Raw genomic sequence first — 19,662 nt, forward strand, 5'->3', positions numbered from 1 at the left:
TTGGAAACCAATATCAGGACGTACCTAGTATAGACATATGTATATAAGAAGAAAGTATTGTGTTTTATTTTGAGCTTTCAGTGACTTGATTTTAGGGAGGCTCCAGGGTACGAAAATTTCAGCAATAATTTAAACATTTTTTTTTATTACAAATTTTATCTATAATTAGTTATCAAAGGTACCAGGATTATAATACACTATTAGTCGTTACTTTATGATATGGTACAAAATCAACCAAAACATTCAATTCATTTTGTTCCCAGATTTAAAATATTTATATGATTGAAAAAGCTCCAAATTATCTTCCTTGGTGCAAAATTTACTACTGGATACTATCTTATGATCATAAAAAAGCTTCTGTCCAAGTTTGGTACAAACCCAGGATGATTTTTAAAAGAAAGTTATCAAAATTTTTAAAAATTTAACCACAGAGTGTCAATGTAATGTAATGTAATGTAACGACAGAAAAACTAAGTCATTAGTAAAATACGGAAAAAATGGAATTTTATTTTTACAAAATTTCCATCTGGATACTGTCTTGTTATTATAAACAAGCTTCTGTCTAAGTTTGTTAGAAATCAAGAATAGTTTAAGAAAGTTATTAAACTTTCCAAATCTTTACCCACAGAGTGATATTATTGACTTTTAAATTTTTGTGGTCGTATAAAAATAAGAATTAACTCTCAACAAGATACAATCAATACAAGTTCTGACACAGTTTGAAATGTTTTTATTTGGACTGACAAGTTCTAGCAGAAACACCATAATGTAAGCTTCTTTGAATATTAATCGTGTATGCCGACTATGCTTGCTATGGGAAGTGCAAAATTCTCCACAGAAATAAAATTTTATCCGGCAATAAATTTGAAAGATTTTTTTTTTTTTTTTTTCAAAACTAATATGAATTTATTTCAGATGACCAGATGATAATTTTTAAATTTGAATGATTTCCGTTTGTGTGGGTTTCATATTTGTATTACGACAATCACTTAACATAATTCAATGATCAACATTTTATAAGCAAGGTCAGAGTCAAATAAAACCTGCAAGACAGACACGTACAGTTATTTATTCAGTAACACTTTACAATCCTTACATATACAAAATATAGTTGACCTTTTGCTCACAGTATCTGAGAAACACACTTTATGTTGATCAAAGAACTATGGAACGCCATGACTGTCTTAGTTTAAACATATTTATTTATAGTGGATTGGGAAACAAGTTTTGCAACTTATATTAATCCCTTTTGACTTTGCGGGTGCGAGTTCTGCCTTGTATCGGTATTAGCCTACTCTTTTTCGAAATCTACAAGGGTGTCTTTTACGAGCAAGAGATATGGCTCTCTCTTAACACGGGTCAGCAATTTATCGTCCCCTTCCGATGGACTATCCTCGTTTCCTGAAGACCATAATCGCAAATGGTGTAAAGGGAGAGCCGAAAATTCATTCCTTGAAATTTTCATCCTGGAACGGGAATCGAACCAGGAAACTTTGTGTTAATAGTCCGATGTACTATAAATTAACCACTACACCACATCTCTCTATCTTCTGATGTTGATTGTTTAATATGTTCGGTGCTTTATGAATTATGTTCAGTAGTATGTATATAATGTTCAGTAGTATGAATATTATGTTCAGTAGTATGTAAATAATGTTCAGTAGTATGTATATAATGTTTTCATATTATGTTCAGTAGTTATTTCATTAGGTTTAGTAGTTTTTACATTATATTCGGTGCTTTGGCTATTATGTTTAGCAGTTTCATTATAATATATATATACTACTGAACAAAATGCATAAAATACCAAACATATTAAACAATCAGAAGACAGTCATGGCATTCCATAAAGAACCATGAAAATAAGTATGAAATCGGATAGTATCTGCCAGACATGTACAACTATGTAGAGAATTGTTCAAAACACAAAATATAGATGTACTATTGTAAACATAGTAGCTTAAAACAAAATCAAAGTACTGAAGTACTGAACATCTGATGACCACAGGTTCTTGTGGATGGTCAAAAGCACATGTCACAGAAACAGATCACATCTCTATACCTGAAACTGAGGTTAATTTACAGAGATATTTTTTCTGATACAAGTTCGTGCTTGGTTGATGAAAAAATGACAGGAAATTCAACCTCACCGTAATAACTATTATATAGTTGTGATACAAATCAGTATACATTGGTCTATTTTACTAATATAATAATAGTCCCAGTGAATACACTGAATTGTTGTTATATATTATATTAATATTACAGTTGCATGTATATATAATTTTCATCTATTTATATCATATCATTCTATTCTACTATTATTATAGTGCAGTGCAAGTGAATGGTGGACACACTTCTGTAAAAAATCAAAGCCTTAAAGGCTGTAAAAGCAGCTGCTGCCATGTTAATGTTTTTGGGACTTAATTTTTCATCCACATAAACAAGAATTAAACCTGACAGGACTGGAGTGATGTCTTGTGAGAATCAAGAAGGTTTTAACTTTATATCAATAAAAGACTTTAGCAGGAAATAGTTTTATGGTTTATATTTCACAAGGAGACAACAAGTTTACCAGGCTAAAGTTGGGGTATAATTATAAATGTTGAAAAACGGGACAGAAATAAAATTTCTTACAAAACATATAAAACATGTCAGGTAAAAAATAAATATCTATTTCAGCTTACCAAAAAATATTTTCATAATGTTACTTTGACATCATTTCTTAAAACTATATATATACAAGTCCCAAACATAATTGCTCAGTTAATATGTGTCATCCTCATGCGATACGAGATAACTATAGTTCTGATGCAATCCCAAACAAGGGGGGGGGGGGGGGGGCAAACATGACATTAAATTGATATTATACGAACAAGAACAAACAGCCCTTTCATTAGCGAATTTAAGGCTATAAAAAGTTTGGGGTTCAAAAGTTCACACAATTATTGACTTTATACAAAAAAATCGTCCTGGTAAAACATTTAATAGTTCACAAATGATACGGGATTTTAAAGTAAATTATTTCTTAAAACACTGGTCATTCATACTGATTTAAGTGGTATCGTCATAAAGTGCGTTGAAATCGGAACAGTTCTATAGCAAACTTCAAATTCCCTCACGCAATGTTATCACACACTATAGTAAGGGGTGTCCGCTAAGTTTGTCTATTTTAGATTACAGGTAAACGTATTTATAACCTGTGTGACCTGAGTGTGTAGTGATTTTGATTTTACGATAAATTTATGAATGAACGATAATTTTATGAATGAACAAGAGCACCTGACTTCTTTCTTAAACACCAATTAAACATAAAATTTGTAAGGGTTCCGCGGAACCCAGTGTCTCGCCTACTTTTGCTGTAAATCGCAGGCTCAACCACAATGAGGAAAAAAAATCAATAAAAATATTCCCCTTGATACTATCTTATGATTGTAAGAAGCTTCTGTCCAAGTTTGGTAAAAATCTAGGATAGTTAATGAATCTAATAAATGTTTTGAAAACTTTAACTACAGACTGTATGTAATGTTAACTGGAAGAAAATCTAAGTCCATTTAAAAGTAAAATACAGAAAAAAATGGAGTTATATTTTTACAAATTTACTTCTGAATAATATCTTATGACTAGAAACATGCTTCTGTCCAAGTTTGGTACAAACCCAGGATAGTTTAAGAAAGTTATTTAAATTTTAAAAACTTTAACCACAGAGTGAATGTAATGTTTCCCCGCAGAAAAACTAAGTCCATTTAAAAGTAAAATATGGACAAAAATGATTATTTTTTTTACAAAATTTACTTCTTGATACTATCTTATGATCATAAACAAGCTTCTGTCCAAGTTTGGTAGAAATCCAGTATAGTTTAAGAAAGTTATTAAAATTTCAAAAACTCTCACCACAGAGTGAATATTTGTGGACGCCGCCGCCGACGACGACGACGGAATGTAGGATCACTTAGTCTCGCTTTTTCAACTTAAGTCGAAGGCTCGACAATAAAACCGTATTTATAAGAGATAATTCAGTCAAATGTTCAGTACTAAATCAACAACTGAAATAATTCCATATTTTGTTGAAATATCGTACGACAGGAGAACGGAAATCACAGGTATAAAAACGCACCTTTTTCATTTGTAATGACCGCGGATCTATAACTTTTAAAGATCGGTTGAATACCCAAAACTAATTTGCATAATGTATGCATGATGGAAATGTATCAATACATCAGAGTCATACTCTGTAAAAAAGAAACACCACCAAAACTGACTGATGAACCATAGTCATATTAAGATGAGCATTCAACAATCTTTCAAATTTGTTTAAGGCACCCACTAAACCATGAAAACGAGGTTAAGGGCAGTGAACACAAGATAGACAGAAACTTCTAGCATACTGAATCTGTATTCAAAGTATGAAGCATCCAGGTTTCTCTCTACCTTCAGAAATATAAAGCTCCATACATTCAGTTAAGATTTGATGTTGCCACTGTAACAACATTTCTATTGATGTCTCACAATCTGGGAAATTCATTGCATGTGAAACAAAAGTCAATTCAAACTGACCAAAATTAATTTCCACTCTGTAAATATATTTTGCTTTTTCCCACCCATCTCCATAGAAAGTCAGCTCATAATGGACAAATCATCCAGCTTTGTCCAAGTTTTGATATTTCCACAAGGCATTCCCTTCCTTCTGTTAGATTTACTGTTCTGCCAGTGCCACTCAACTAGGTCTATCAAAATCTTAAACAATTGACCCTCCAACATAGTAGACTAGAATAGAATTCATGACAAAAACCTTTTGCTGATCATTTTTTATTGTCCACAATTTCTTTCAATTTTCTTCAGTTTAAGGCAGAATAAACAAAATACGGAAACAAATTATCATTTTGAGGATAAACCTTCTATAAGAGTAAATAATTCATCATAGATACCAGGACTGACGCGCGTTTCGTCTACAAAAGACTCATCAGCGACGCTCAAATACAAAAAAGGTAAAACGGCCAAATAAAGTACGAAGTTGAAGAGCATTGACGACCAAAATTCCTAAAAAAAAAATTGCCAAAAATACAGCCAAGGTAATCTATGTCTGAGGTAGAAAAGCCTCAGTATTTCAAATCAAAGTGCTGGATAGCACCTCTGGAAAGTTTGCAACTTTAGCTGTGTATTATTCCAAAAAGGTTATAGACGTGTATTATTTCGAATATGTATTTCATTACAGCTTTGATGTTTCAAACTAAACCATTGTCTCGTCAGTAATTATCAAAAATCTCTTTTTTATGTTTATCATAAAAAGTTTTGATATTTTCTCATGATTGCAACCTTAAACTGTCATGACTGTAGATCTAGAATAATGAAACATACATGCAGGAAGCTCTGTTAATTTCTTTAATTACCCATGCCATGCTCAACTTCAAGGGCCTGTGAATTAGTATTTTTCTATTGGTTTAATGCCTTCATATTTGTTTTTAGTAAATTAATTGTTCCACATGTTTCATATCGGGGCCTGTTAAAAGCTTTCAACATGTATATGGTACAAATATTTCTCATTATTGACGACCTTTAAAGTGGCCTCTAGTTACATGTATTAATACATTTTCATTCTTTGAAATCTTTTGGATAGCATTGGTTCTTTGCAAAAATACTGCATCCTTACTTATAAATTAGACAGTTACAGTAACTTAAATCAATACAACTGTTAAGAAAGTGAATTTATATTAAAGGCTTTTATCAAAAATAGGGAACATGTCCATGGGACTCAAATGATGCCCTCGCTAGCATTAACGTTATAAACTCATGAACTGTAAATGTGACACTACCAACATTTTTACTTGATCTGAATTATTGGTTAATAAACATTGTTTATTCATTCTAATTATACAGTATTGTGCAATAGAATTGTAAGATCTTGACATTTGTTTTGTGTCAGAAACCAATGTTACGTCAACAATTTGATCGCAATCCAAATTCAGAGCTGTATCAAGCCTGAATGTTGTGTCCATACTTGTCCCAACTGTTCAGGGTTCGACTTCTGCAGTCGTATAAAGCTGTGCCCTGCAGAGCATCTGATTTCATTTGTAACAAAGCACAACTTAAGAGCAGTAAAACTAAATCCACAAATTCAAACTTGATTAGTGTTTGTGGTAATAATAATTGTGTATAAGTTTCATAACATTTGGTTAGGACATACTATACTAATTAGAGAACAGAAACTTAAATTTCCAGCCACTTTTCTTTTTGTAAAGTCGCATTAAACGCTAGAATGGTACAAGTTACGCAACAAAATTTCAAACTTGACTTGTGAATTGTGGTTATAAGCATTGCGTATCAGTTTCAATCATACAATTTGGTTCAGGCAAACTAAAGTAAGAAAACAGAAACGAATTTTGGGATATATACGGAGGTACTTATAAGTAAGGGAAGAATGTACATACTTACAGAAGAACAAGGATAAAAGTCAATACGGAGGGATCATAACAACAGCAGTATGACCACATGAATAAAAGGTTTATATATACGCTAGATTCATAAATTTTTTGTTGTAAGCCTACTAAGCCATTCGTTTGATATATTATGGTAATCATTGCCTTTGTGTTTGGATGACAAAGCAATTGAATTTCTATTTAAATAGGGCAAGCTATGCACATGATTGTCTGTAATCTATATAAATTTTTGAGGTGAAATGCAGCCATTTAAGCCAAAGGGTACACATCATCATAATTTCAAGAACGTTAATCATTTCTACAGCACTTGTCTTCATACCCTGAGCTATGTTATTCAAGAAGTAGATGCTGACCTGGTTGCTTTTAATATGGATGCAATATGATACGAATTTGCGATAATACACCAGAGGCAGAGGTGGTATGATGTAAATTATTGGAAGAAGACTGAAGAAGAATTGACGTTGGTCAATGTTTTTCTGCTCTCAGTTTAATCCACTTGAGAATGCTGAACGAGTGAAGGCCCTTATATCCACATTGGAATGTATTGAAAAAAGTTTTAGAAGATTTTTGGCATCAAAACCTTTGAAGTTTCGATCGATGTTTAGACAAAAACAATGCATTTTAAAATTATTCTTTTTTATGAAAGCCGGTACCGTATTTACCTGTACTCGTCCACTACTGAGACATTAGACATACAACAAATTATCGAGTATTTTATATTCTATCCCCTGTGTTTTGTTATAAAAACCATTATCACTTGTCAATTATCCGACGGCTTGAACCTCATTCCCGATTTTTTCGATACTCTCGGGCTTTTACCACGTTTACGTACGTACATAGTAAACAGGGAAAAGTAGAGCCGAAAATGTTCATTCATGAAATTTTCATGAATGAAACTGACGCAATCTGGCGTAGATTTCTTGTGATTTTCTCTTCAGCGTATGGCAGATCCGCGAAGTAGTGTTTGAGATACTCATTTTCAAAATGAAGTTAAATTCATCTGAATCGTCGGTTCAATTCTTTTTTATTAATGCTGTAAAATTTTCAGTCAAATGAGAAGTTACTCAAAATTTTAAAAGAACCTTCCAAGAATCAGAATTCAAACACTATAGTACTTAATTATCTCGGATCAGAATTAATGGCGATAATCTGTCACCATAAGTTTGAGGCCGACGGCTATGGAAAGTAGCAATAGCAAGCTATAGCAAACTTTCCAAAAAATCAAACAGTTAATTTACAATGATTTATAAATATAACAATATCAATGATAGTTCATGTCAGCACAAACAGTGCTGACGACTGGGCCTGTGATACCCTTGGGGAAATAAATCTCCACCAGCAGTGGCACCGACCCAGTGGTTGTAAATAAACTCATCATACATACCAGGACTGACGCGCGTTTCGTCTACAAAAGACTCATCAGTGACGCTCGGATCCAAAAAAGTTAAAACGGCCAAAGTAAGTACGAAGTTGGAGAGCATTGAGGACCAAAATTCCTAAAAGTTTTCCCAAATACAGCTGAGGTAATCTAATTCTGAGGTAGAAAAGCCTCAGTATTAAAAAAAACCAAAATTTGTAAACAGTTTATTTATAAATATAACAATATCAATGATAATTCATGTCAGCACAAATAGTGCTGACTACTGGGCATATGATACCCTTGGGGAAATAAATCTCCACCAGCAGTGGCATCGACCTAGTGGTTGTAAATAAACTCATCATAGATACCAGGACTGACGCACGTTTCGTCTACAAAAGACTCATCAGTGACGCTCGAATCACAAAAAGTTAAAAAGGCAAAATTAAGTACGAAGTTGAAGAGCATTGAAAACTAAAATTACTAAAAGTTTTGCCAATTTCATCTCAGGTAATCTACGTCTGAGGTAGAAAAGCCTCAGTATTTCAAAAACATCTAAATTTTATTAACATTTAATTTTAAAATATAACAATATCAATGATAATTCATGTCAGCAAAAACAGTGCTGACTACTGGGATTGTGATACACTCGGGGAAATAAATCTCCACCAGCAGATGCATCGACCCATGCAGTGGTTGTAAATAAACTCATCATAGATATCAGGACTGACGTGAGTTTCGTCTACAAAAGACTCATCAGTGACGCTCGAATCCAAAACAGATAAAACGGCCAAATAAAGTACGAAGTTGAAGAGCATTGACGACCAAAATTCCTAAATAAAGTACGAAGTTGAAGAGCATTGACGACCAAAATTCCTAAAAGTTTTGCCAAATACAGTTAAGGTAATCTACGTCGGAGGTAGAAAAGCCTCAGTATTTCAAGAAAATCAAAATTTTGTAAACAGTTAATTTATAAATATAACGATATCAATGATAATTCATGTCAGCACAAATAGTGCTGACTACTGCGCTTGTGATACCCTCAGGAAAAAAAATCTCCACCAGCAGTGGCATCGACCCAGTGGTTGTAAATAAACTCATCATAGATACCAGGACTGACGCGTGTTTCGTCTACAAAAGACTCATCAGTGACGCTAGAATCCAAAAAAGTTAAAAAGGCCAAATAAAGTACGAAGTTGAAGAGCATTGAGGACCAAAATTCCTAAAAGTTTTGCCAAATTATACAGCTAAGGTAATCTATGTCTGAGGTAGAAAAGCCTCAGTATTTCAAGAAAATCAAAATTTTGTAAACAGTTAATTTATAAATATAACAATATCAATGATAATAACCAACATGTTTGGAAAAATTGGACTTTTTATCATGTGTATAGATACTACACAGTGTAGATACTATTCTGTACGCTATCCGGAAGTCGCGATTTTCGAAGCGAGGATTTCAAACTGGCTAACAGAACGGTTTTGTTTTGGTGCCTTTTCTCATCATTTGTTTACTCCTATATCTATAAAGTGCTTTGCACATCTTAAAGGTATGTATAACATCATAAATATGAGTAACTGTAACAAAAACATGCAGTAGAATATAAAATATTCGCGTGCATCACACCAACTTCATAGAAAAAGGTGAAATCGATTGACAATTTTGCTCTCGTAGTACAAAGCAAATAATCTTTTATTGCGAATATTTGCATCAGTTTACAGTAAAATATATACTGTTTCAATATTCCTACCGTATTTAAGTAGAATTTTCGTATTTCAAATAAAAAAATATGCTTTCCTTGAGGATCCCAAAATAAATTACTGTACGATCAGTCTAAAACTGACTGTATTCTAGTAGCGATTTCAGATTTTTTGTCTGTATGACCAGTCGTGATTTTGAAGAAAAAAACAACAACAAATGGAAATTTTTAACGACCTTGACTGAAAAACAACGGCAATTTGAAGGTATATACGTGTCTATGTGATATTATGATTGTGTCCATGGAACTATAACGTGTAATTTCTTTCATCAGACAAAATACAAATATATTTCTGATGATTTTTGTAGACGGCAAATTAATTTTTGTTCCGTCAGTCTTACCTAAAATCAAATGCCTAAAAAGCAATACATGATTCGTTTGTGGACTGTATTAGTGTGTCGTTGCAGTTATCTGTTTAACTATTACATTTTTAAAGACTATTTACACCGTCTACCGTTGATCAATTGGTGATTACATACATCAAGCCTGTCTCTTTTAAAATAACAAAAAATAGATAGAGAAAGCTTTGTTAAAAAACTTTAGGTATTGAGGAAAGAATTAACGAAATTATACCCCGCCACTTCTTTAGTCCATGTTTTGGAAAAAAATAAACCACCGGAAAAGCTAAATTATAGGTGCACAGGGGCATCATTTAATAACGAATATGAGAAAGTTTTATTAATACTAGTATATGGTAAGTTTTTGAAAGTTGCGTATAGTAAGCGGGTACCACCCAATAAGGTAATGGAAAAGTCCATATCATGGAAATAAAAAACTGATGATTTTTCGAAAAACCAAAATAAGAGGTACACAATTGAATTAAATGATAAGGAATCTGAAATATCTGATGGGTGCCCCCATATAATGCAATGTTCAAGTCCGTATCTTATATAAAGAGACCCCATAAAATATTCTTAATAAAATAAGAAATACATTCCTTTTTTTATATATATAAATAAGGCCGTTAATTTTCTCGTTTGAATTGTTTTTCATTGTCATTTCGGGGCTTTTTATAGCCGACTCTGTGGTATTGGCTTTGCAATTGTTGAAGGCCATACGGTGACCTATATTTGTTAATATCTGTGTCATTTTGATCTCTTGTGAACGGTTGTCTCATTTGCAATCATATCGCATCTTCTTTTTTATATTTTTTATATTTATGATACGGAATCCGAGAAAAAAATAATTAATAGTTATACCAGTGACGGATTCAAGAAGATTGGGATCCGGCGGTTTGAAACTCTTTTTTTAAACTTTCAATGCATTTGTATGGGAACATATATTTGGAATCCTCTTTTCTCCTGGATTGGACCCCCTCTCCATTTAAAAATGTTTGGAAACACCAATGTATATTAAGTGGTTTATGAGGAGATGAGCTTGCAAAACCGGCGAAACATGTTGTACCGGTCCAACGGACGAACGGAAAGACGGACTTCATTATCACTATAAACCATCGCTTTACAAAGTGGTGTACAATTGAGTGTGAAAGAGACAGATCTACATCCAGAACAAAGTGAAGGAACTGTGATCAATTATAGGCTACAGTACGGCCTCAAATGTTTGTAAATTCATGCATTTTTAATTTATATAGTAACAATTAAATCTGTGTGTTTGTACAATTTTAAGTATAACGGAGGACATTTCTGAAACTTCTATAAACAAACAAACCTTCTTCTTATTTCAGCCACATTCAAACATCCTTATACTTAATGTAGTAAGTCGAGTACACCCTATCAAGCTAAAACATGTTTGAAAAGTTTACAGGATGTGAATTTATTAAAATATATTTGTGTTATTTAGAAAAATGCCATCTTCTAATGTATCGAAAATAACTTTGAAATCACTACTAGAATACAGTGAAATAACGACTGATCATACAGTTTCAAAATATACAAGCGAGACTGATCGTACAGTGAGAAATTCAAACAAGTGTAATTTTCTTATTTCTGGCTTCAAAGATCTGGCTGAAACTTTTACCACCACTTAAAATACACTTTATCTAGTAAATTAAGTCTGGATTTTACGTTAATTTGTACAGTAAGAGTGCACAAAGATTGTTTTTAGGTTCACCAACTGATTTTCCTTAGTGATGCACTTGAAAATCTCTCAATTAAGGCAAAGATACGAATAATGAATGTGCTAAATTTAATTATAAACCATTTGTGAGTATCGATGTCAGCTGAATTAATCATTAAGCAATGTACAGATGAACATCTTACCGTTTAATATAGTATATCCGACAAATTTAAAATGTTATCCAAAAAGTTCTCGCTTCGAAAATCGCGACTTCCGGAAAGCGTACAGAATAGTATCTACACTGTGTACTATCTTGCTGATCATTTTTGCTTTTTTCAAGTGTGAACTAGATATTTACAACTATACTTTTTGAGATTAAAGTCAAAAACTGCATTTGACCACTAAGTTCTATTTTGAGCCATGGCAGTCATGTGTGTTAAATGATCAAAACTTCGGATACAATATATAAACCAGTTACCCTAAGGAACATTCAGTAAGAAGGCCCTGCAGTTTCAGAGGAGAAGATTCTTGAAAACTACGACCACAATGATGACTGACAAGGGATTTCTTTGGCCCTTAATTCTTACACAGTTTGGGCCATAACCAATAAAATCAACCATAGACCTTTTTCAGACTTGGAATGTTGTTGTTAAATTTCATAGAGATCCATAAAATTGAAAATGGAAATGGGGAATGTGTCAAAGAAACAACAACCTGAGGAAAGAGCAGAAATTAGCCAAAGGTGCAAATGGGTCTCCACAGCAAGAAAATTTGCACCCAGAGGTGTGCATCAGCTCGTTCCATGCACCTTAACACAAGCTATTGTCTGAAAACAAACAATCATTTTATAAATGTTCTATTCATTCAGTGTTTCCTAAAATTTGACCTAATATTCGGGGAAAAGCACAAATTTGATATCTAGTCTTTTTTATCAACAATTCTTTAAAAACATATGTTACACATCTACACGCATTTAGCTAATCATGATAGGCACCTCATAACTTAATAAAAACAAGAATTCCATACTACAGGAATGTCCCCCACTCGCACTTTCATTTTCTATGTTCAGTGGACCGTGAAATTGGGGTCACAGTTCTAATTAAAATTTGAGAGATCATATCATCTAGGAAACATGTGTACTAAGGTTCAAGTTGATTAGACTTCAACTTCATAAAAAAACTTCCTTGACCAAAAACCACTGAAGCAGAAAAAACAGACAAATAAACAAACGAAGACACAGACCAAAAAACATTATGCCCATAAATGGGACATGAAATGTATTTTAAAACATTACAGATTTTTTGTTTAATTCACAATCAAATTAACAATAAATGGCATAATTCCTTTTTCATATACTTAAATAACAATAAGCATGGTTTAGAACATTTCTTTTTGAAAATAAATATTTTGAAAATGTTTCTTAAGATTTAGTACATATTAATTGAAAATAATAAACAGAATGCAATGCTAATAACACAATTTCCTATTTAATTAATAATTGTTGATGCCACACCATGCTGGAAACCTAAGTCTGGCTTCACCCACTCCAATCAGAGATGAACAAAATCATTTACAAATGTACATACAAGACATTTTCTATTCTAAATCATATTGCTGAATCATAAATGTGAAAACCTTTCGAAAATTTATTCTTTATTTTATTAAAGAACCTTAGTGAGCGTGTTTACATACCCCACCTCCCCACATTGTCATTGGAGAAATAAAATATGTGTAAGATAAACTAGAGGCTCTAAAGAGCCTGTGTCGCTCACCTTGGTACATTTGTATATGTGAATATTCAACAAAGGACACAGATGGATTCGTGACATAATTGTGTTTTGGTGATGGTGATATGTTTGTAGATCTAACTTTACTGAACATTCTTGCTGCGTACATATATCCCCATCTATAATGATTGGCCCAGTAGTTTCAGTTGAAAGTGTTAGTAAAGATTTACAAATTTTATGAAAATTGTTAAAAATTGACTATCGATTCGTCTGAAATTTTCAGGGCAGATAGATCTTGACCTGATAAACAATTTAACCCATGCCAGTTTTGCTCTTAATGCTTTTGTTTTTGAGTTATAAGCCAAAAACTGCATTTTATCCCATATTCTATTTTTAGCCATGGCAGCCATCTTGGTAGGTTGACCAGGTCAACGGACACAATTTTAAAACTAGATACCCCAATGATGATTGTGGCCAAGTTTGGTTTAATATGGCGCAGTAGTTTCAGAGGAGAAGATTTTTGTAAAAGATAACTAAGATTTACGAAAAATGGTTAAAAATTGACTATAAAGGGCAATAACTCCTAAAGGGGTCATTTGACCATTTCGGTCATGTTGACTTATTTGTAAATCTTATTTTGCTGAACATTATTGCTGTTTACAGTTTATCTCTATCTATAATATTTTTCAAGATAATAACCAAAAACAGCAAAATTTTCTTAAAATTACCAATTTAGGGGTAGCAACCCAACAACAGGTTGTTCGATTCATCTGAAATTTTCGGGGCAGATAGATCTTGACCTGATAAACAATTTTACCACATGTCAGAATTGCTCTAAATGCTTTGGTTTTTGAGTTATAAGCCAAAAACTGCATTTTACCCCTATGTTCTATTTTTAGCCATGACGGCCATCTTGGTTGGTTGACCGGGTCACCGGACACAATTTTTAAACTAGATACCCCAATGATGATTGTGGCCAAGTTTGGTTTAATTTGGCCTAGTAGTTTCAGAGGAGAAGATTTTTGTAAAAGTTAACGCCGGACGCAGGACGACGACAGACGCCGGACGCAAAGTGATGAGAAAAGCTCACTTGGCCCTTTGGGCCAGGTGAGCTAAAAATTGTATAAGAAAAAAAAAATGTAATCATAATTTCCTGTCAATATGCACATCTACATTATAAAGTATGTCCTTATTATCTACAAAGTTTCATGAAATTATGTTGTGTGGTTTCAGAGGAGTTGCTATGACAAACTGTTGCAGAAGTACATTGAAACAAATAAGTTCAAAGGGGGGGAAACTCCTAAAAAAATGAATCATAATTTCCTGTCGATATGCACATCTACATAGTATGTCCTTATTATCTGAAAAAGGTTTCATGAAATTCTGTTGTGTCGTTTGAGAGGAGTTGCGATGACAAACTAATAAGTTCAAAGGGGCGTAACTCCTAGAAAAAAAATTGAATCGCAATTTCCTGTTGATATGCACAACTGAATCGTATGTCCTTATTATCTGAAAAAGTTTCATGAAATTCTGTTGTGTGGTTTGAGAGGAGTTGCGATGACGAACTGTTGCAATAGTACATTAAAGTAAACTAGAAAACACCCGCGAAATCGCGGGCATATACAGCTTGTGAACTGTTGTAGGATGAGAAATGTTGGAGAAGATATGATGTATTGAGATTTACATAAAAGGTATCTTCCTTTTTCCAAAGTTCGATATTTGTTTCCTTCTGTTAAATTCAATTATATTCGTGTTTCTAGTTTACGACCACCAATTATTCTTGTCCTTTGCTACAATGCTTCTTTTGGTAAAAGTCAAATCAAATTAAAAATTTGCACCGTTTCAAACATGAAATAAATGTAACTGCTTATATATAGACCATTATTTGTCTAAAAATCAGTGGCGGATCCAGAGGGGGGGTTCCGGGGGTGCGCACCCCCCCTTTATTTTTGCCGATCAATGCATTTGTATCGGGACATATGTTTTGCACCCCCCCCTTTGCTCTGGGTTAGCACCCCCTTTCGAAAATTCCTGCATCCGCCCCTGAAAATTATGCTTCAACGACAATCCATCACTGATTTTTTTAGAGCATTATTAATATGCCAATGGTAGGATTTGAATGATGTATAAATGACTAATACCGACTAAGGTTAATTTGAGGGGTTGTCGATCGTTCCTGATCCTGAAATCCCGGCCTTAAAACCATGAAATTCTGAGATGCAGAATTTTAAAGAAATTCATATCCCGAAATCAAAAAATATATTCCCGGATCCCTTAAGGATCAATCCCCAAATCCCGAGCTTAAAAACACCCTGAAAAAGGTCCTGCCTCCCTCTTTAGTTTAAACATATTTTATTTGCTGAATTCAAGCAAAATGGATTAGACACAAGTAAATCATATACTTATGAAGTCTTCTCCATAATACAATATAAAGTTACAATAATAGTAAAATATAATGGACATGCATATAAAACAAACAGTTTATACAATATAATACTAGCTTTAATAGGTCAACAAAGAGGAGACAAAGTAAAAAAGGAAAAAGAAAGTTTGAAAAATCGTATACTTCTGTGACGATGACTTGTGGATTGATGACAAGGATGACGTCATGAGTCAGCAATAATAACGCTCTATCAAGGCATAAGAAATCTGTTTGACCTTTTTATGTAATTTTGAACATGTTTGAAAATTTGAATATTTTGTTCGTTCGAAAGTAACCCAATTGTCCGCAAATTAATAGTTTTGTATCTAAAACAAAGTTTTCAGATAGCCAGTTAAGGTTATGGAATAAGTTTTCCCTACATAATGTGTATTTTGGGCAAACGAAGAAGTAGTGGTAGACATCCTCAATATCGGACCCACAATGACAAGAAGGATCATTTATAATATTAGCTCTAAATAGGTCATTGTTTAAGGATGAAGCGGAACATCGCAGTTGCGTTAAGATAATATTTAATTTCCTTGGGCCATACAAATAAAACGTTTCAATTTTACATACGAGACTATCATTTTTTCTTTCTTTCTTAAATTTAGAAATAGAGTCGACACTGCGAATTTTTGGATCAAGTTTATTCCATTCACGTATAGTAGAGGGAATAAACGATTCAGTAGTAAGGGAAAGTCTACAAAATGGAACAATAATGTCATGACTATTTCGCAACGGGTAGTTGGTTGTACTTTGTACACAAGGAGGTACAAGATTACATAGATATTCTGGTGCATGCTTTTGGTTCATGTTATAAAACATCTGTAATTTTCTTCTCCTTCTTCTTTCAAAAAGAGATTCCCAGCCAACCTCAGAATATAAAGTTTCAGTTTTTGTAAATATTGGTAGACCTGTTACTATTCTTGCGGCCTCTAATTGTAACTTCTCTAATTTATTTGAGTAGCCTATTCCACAATAATTCCACTGCCTCCCTCTAATCTCTACTTTACTTTCATTTTTGTCAAATCACTATTTTCCAGGCTTTTAACAATAAATTATATATAGAAATTCCCGGACAGAATACAGAGAGTCTCTATATATTAAAGTAGTATAATCGTGGTTTACATGTAGATAAACGCGAAAAATATTTGTCCTCTCTAAAGGATATAATAGTTGTGATTTTTGCGATCTAAACACCTTGATATGGAGAACGCTCTACGATTGGTTGTACTTGTGTCACATGTTTTACTTATTTTAATATAAATGCAACTGGTATGACCCCCTGAATAGTAAACATTTAAAAAAAACAGTAGACAGAATCAAGGAATTGTATATTTAAATATATAATTCCTTGACAGAATACAGAGATTCTCTATATATTTAAGAAGTATAATGATTATCGTAGTTTACATGTAGATAAACGCGAACAATAATTGTCCTTTCTAAGGAGGTATAATAGTTGTGGTTCTTGCAATCTAAACACCATGAAATGGAAAACGCTCTGATTGGCTTATCTATTTTTCTTTTTTGTTATCTATCATACGATTGGTTATATTTGTTCATGTTTCAAACAGGAAGTCTTATCTATGGCTAAAAGTCAGTCTGATGAAGAAATCATTTCGGACTCCTTTTTTGTTGTTTTTCTCCCAAAACAATTCAATCTGAATAATCATAAGAATGGATGACAAATGCGACTATGCATGTTACCTATAGGACACAGAGGCATGATGATTGATTTATTGTGGAAGGAAGAGAAGCGACACCAAAAATGAGGTCTTCTTGTTTAATAGTATAGATAAGATAAGTTCAAAGGGGCGTAACTCCTAGAAAAAAATTGAATCACAATTTCCTGTCGATATGCACAACTACATAGTATGTCCTTATTATCTAAAAAGGTTTCATGAAATTCTGTTGTGTGGGGTTTGAGAGGAGTTGCCATGACAAGAAACAGTACTGACCGTGAGACGGACTGACGGGTCAAACACATTATACCCTCCACAACCCATTGTGTGGGGTATAATTATACCTGTAGGAATCTGCAAATGCTAAACAGAAATGTCTCATAATTAAGTTATGCTACCATTAAAATATGAAAAATGTGTATAGAAATTTCAAGAATTGAAGTCAACCAGTTACAACCACTTAACGAATAAAGCATCCAAGCTTGTGAAATATATCAAATTGCCATGTACCAATACTATAAATGTACTGTTAATCTAACAGATCTATGATATGCCCATTGAACTCAGCAAGAATTGAGGTTTGGTTGTCTGGTAATGAAGAAAGATCTGATCAACTGTATATAAACAGTGAGTATATACATTTTATAAATTTGTCATGTTTTAACAGGTGGTTTAAATATATATTAACCATTTACATGATTTATTGTTACAGTGGAAAGTACAAAGTTTAAAAGTCATCAAAGAGGAAGGATGTTGATATATATTAATTATTTCCTTATTACCCTAAAATAAATCAGGTCAACACAACTGAGGATCACATGCTAAAAGTTTAAAACAATCCAACATCCTTCCTCTATTGTTAGGATACAGCATTATACCAACCACTTCAATATGTTCATAATTTCCTGGTTTTATTGCACTTAAAATAGATCAATTGCAAAAATTTGACATTTTAAAACTATGTAATGTATGTGGGCTTTAAATCAATAAAATTAGTTGATTGAACTTATTCTGATCTTAGTTAGTTTCAACTAATATATATAATGACTGTTTAGATTTATTTGAGAAAATAGACATGATAGAGGGTTTCACGATATGATTTTATAGCATGAGATTGTCCATATTTTTTTTTAATATAATAGGTTTTATTAAATTACACATTTAAAATTCCTGGATCTGCCCCTGATTAGCAGTTGTCACCTTCAATATTCCTTGCTTTATACATGTTATATATACATGTATTTCATGTAAACAAAAGTGAGGTCATTTCTATTTCTGGTTTGACTTAAATGAAAAGTACCAATAATAGGAGCAGAAGTGTCCTTTTATTTATTTTTTTTATTTTGGATTTGTTATTTTGTTGGAAGTGTACTTATTTTGATATGATATATATGAGAGTTTTTTTTACCAATTATTTTGAATGTATTTCAACCCAAGTTATAAATGTTCACATCAGGCATTTGTCAGGGAAAAAAAATAACAACTTTGTTAAAATGAAAATTGCATTTACAGCAGGTCTTTAGAAGGAAACTTGCTTTTCCAGTATGAGGATAAATGAGCTCAAATTAAAAAATATTGATCTCTTAATATGCAAAATTTTATTTAAACTGCAGTTTATATCTAATCGAAATTATGTTGCAGGTTCCAAACATGTTTCAAAAAAAAAAAAAAAACAATGGCAAAAATTCATCTAGTAAATGTTACCAAATATCCTTGAAAGACATAAATTTAGACCAACAGCTAAAAGCTTTAAAGTGCCAACAAAAATAATCTAAAAATGTTGTTTTGGGGCATTTTGTAAGTTGAAACAGAGGTTATATGGCATTGAAAATTAAAGTTTTAGAGTGCCTTTTGATCAAATTTTAATGTATTTTTCAACCAATTTTATTTTTCAACGTACATGACGTAAACTAATTAAAAAACTAATTTTATTGAAATGTGGATTCTTTCTTGATTGCAAACATATATATTTACTTCTAATGAAAATTCAAATGACTAAAATAGACATAATGATTGACATGATAGAGGGAAATAAACTAATAAACAAAGGTTTGTTATAATCAAAAATTTATAAATTTTAAAACTGTTTCAATCCAATTCCTGATAAAAAAAAAAAAGTGAACTAATCTAAATTGTTAATTAATTACAGATGATTATTGGAAATTTATCAAGTAAATTATAGGCCATACTTAAATACCTTTTATATATTCATATTTATTTTCATATTTCATTTTTTTATATCTTGTTAATCCATTAATCGT

The 19,662-nt window shown here is 32.5% G+C and overlaps 1 protein-coding gene across 9 annotated transcripts in view; it reads right to left on the bottom strand.

The window, feature by feature from the left end:
- Positions 1-19,662, bottom strand: part of LOC134708014 (uncharacterized) — a 105,817-nt gene that overhangs the window by 35,169 nt on the left and 50,986 nt on the right. The gene's annotated exons all lie outside the window — the stretch shown is intronic.

The sequence above is a fragment of the Mytilus trossulus genome, chromosome 2 (assembly GCF_036588685.1).
Source record: "Mytilus trossulus isolate FHL-02 chromosome 2, PNRI_Mtr1.1.1.hap1, whole genome shotgun sequence".
Classification (NCBI taxonomy): Eukaryota; Metazoa; Mollusca; class Bivalvia; order Mytilida; family Mytilidae; genus Mytilus; species Mytilus trossulus.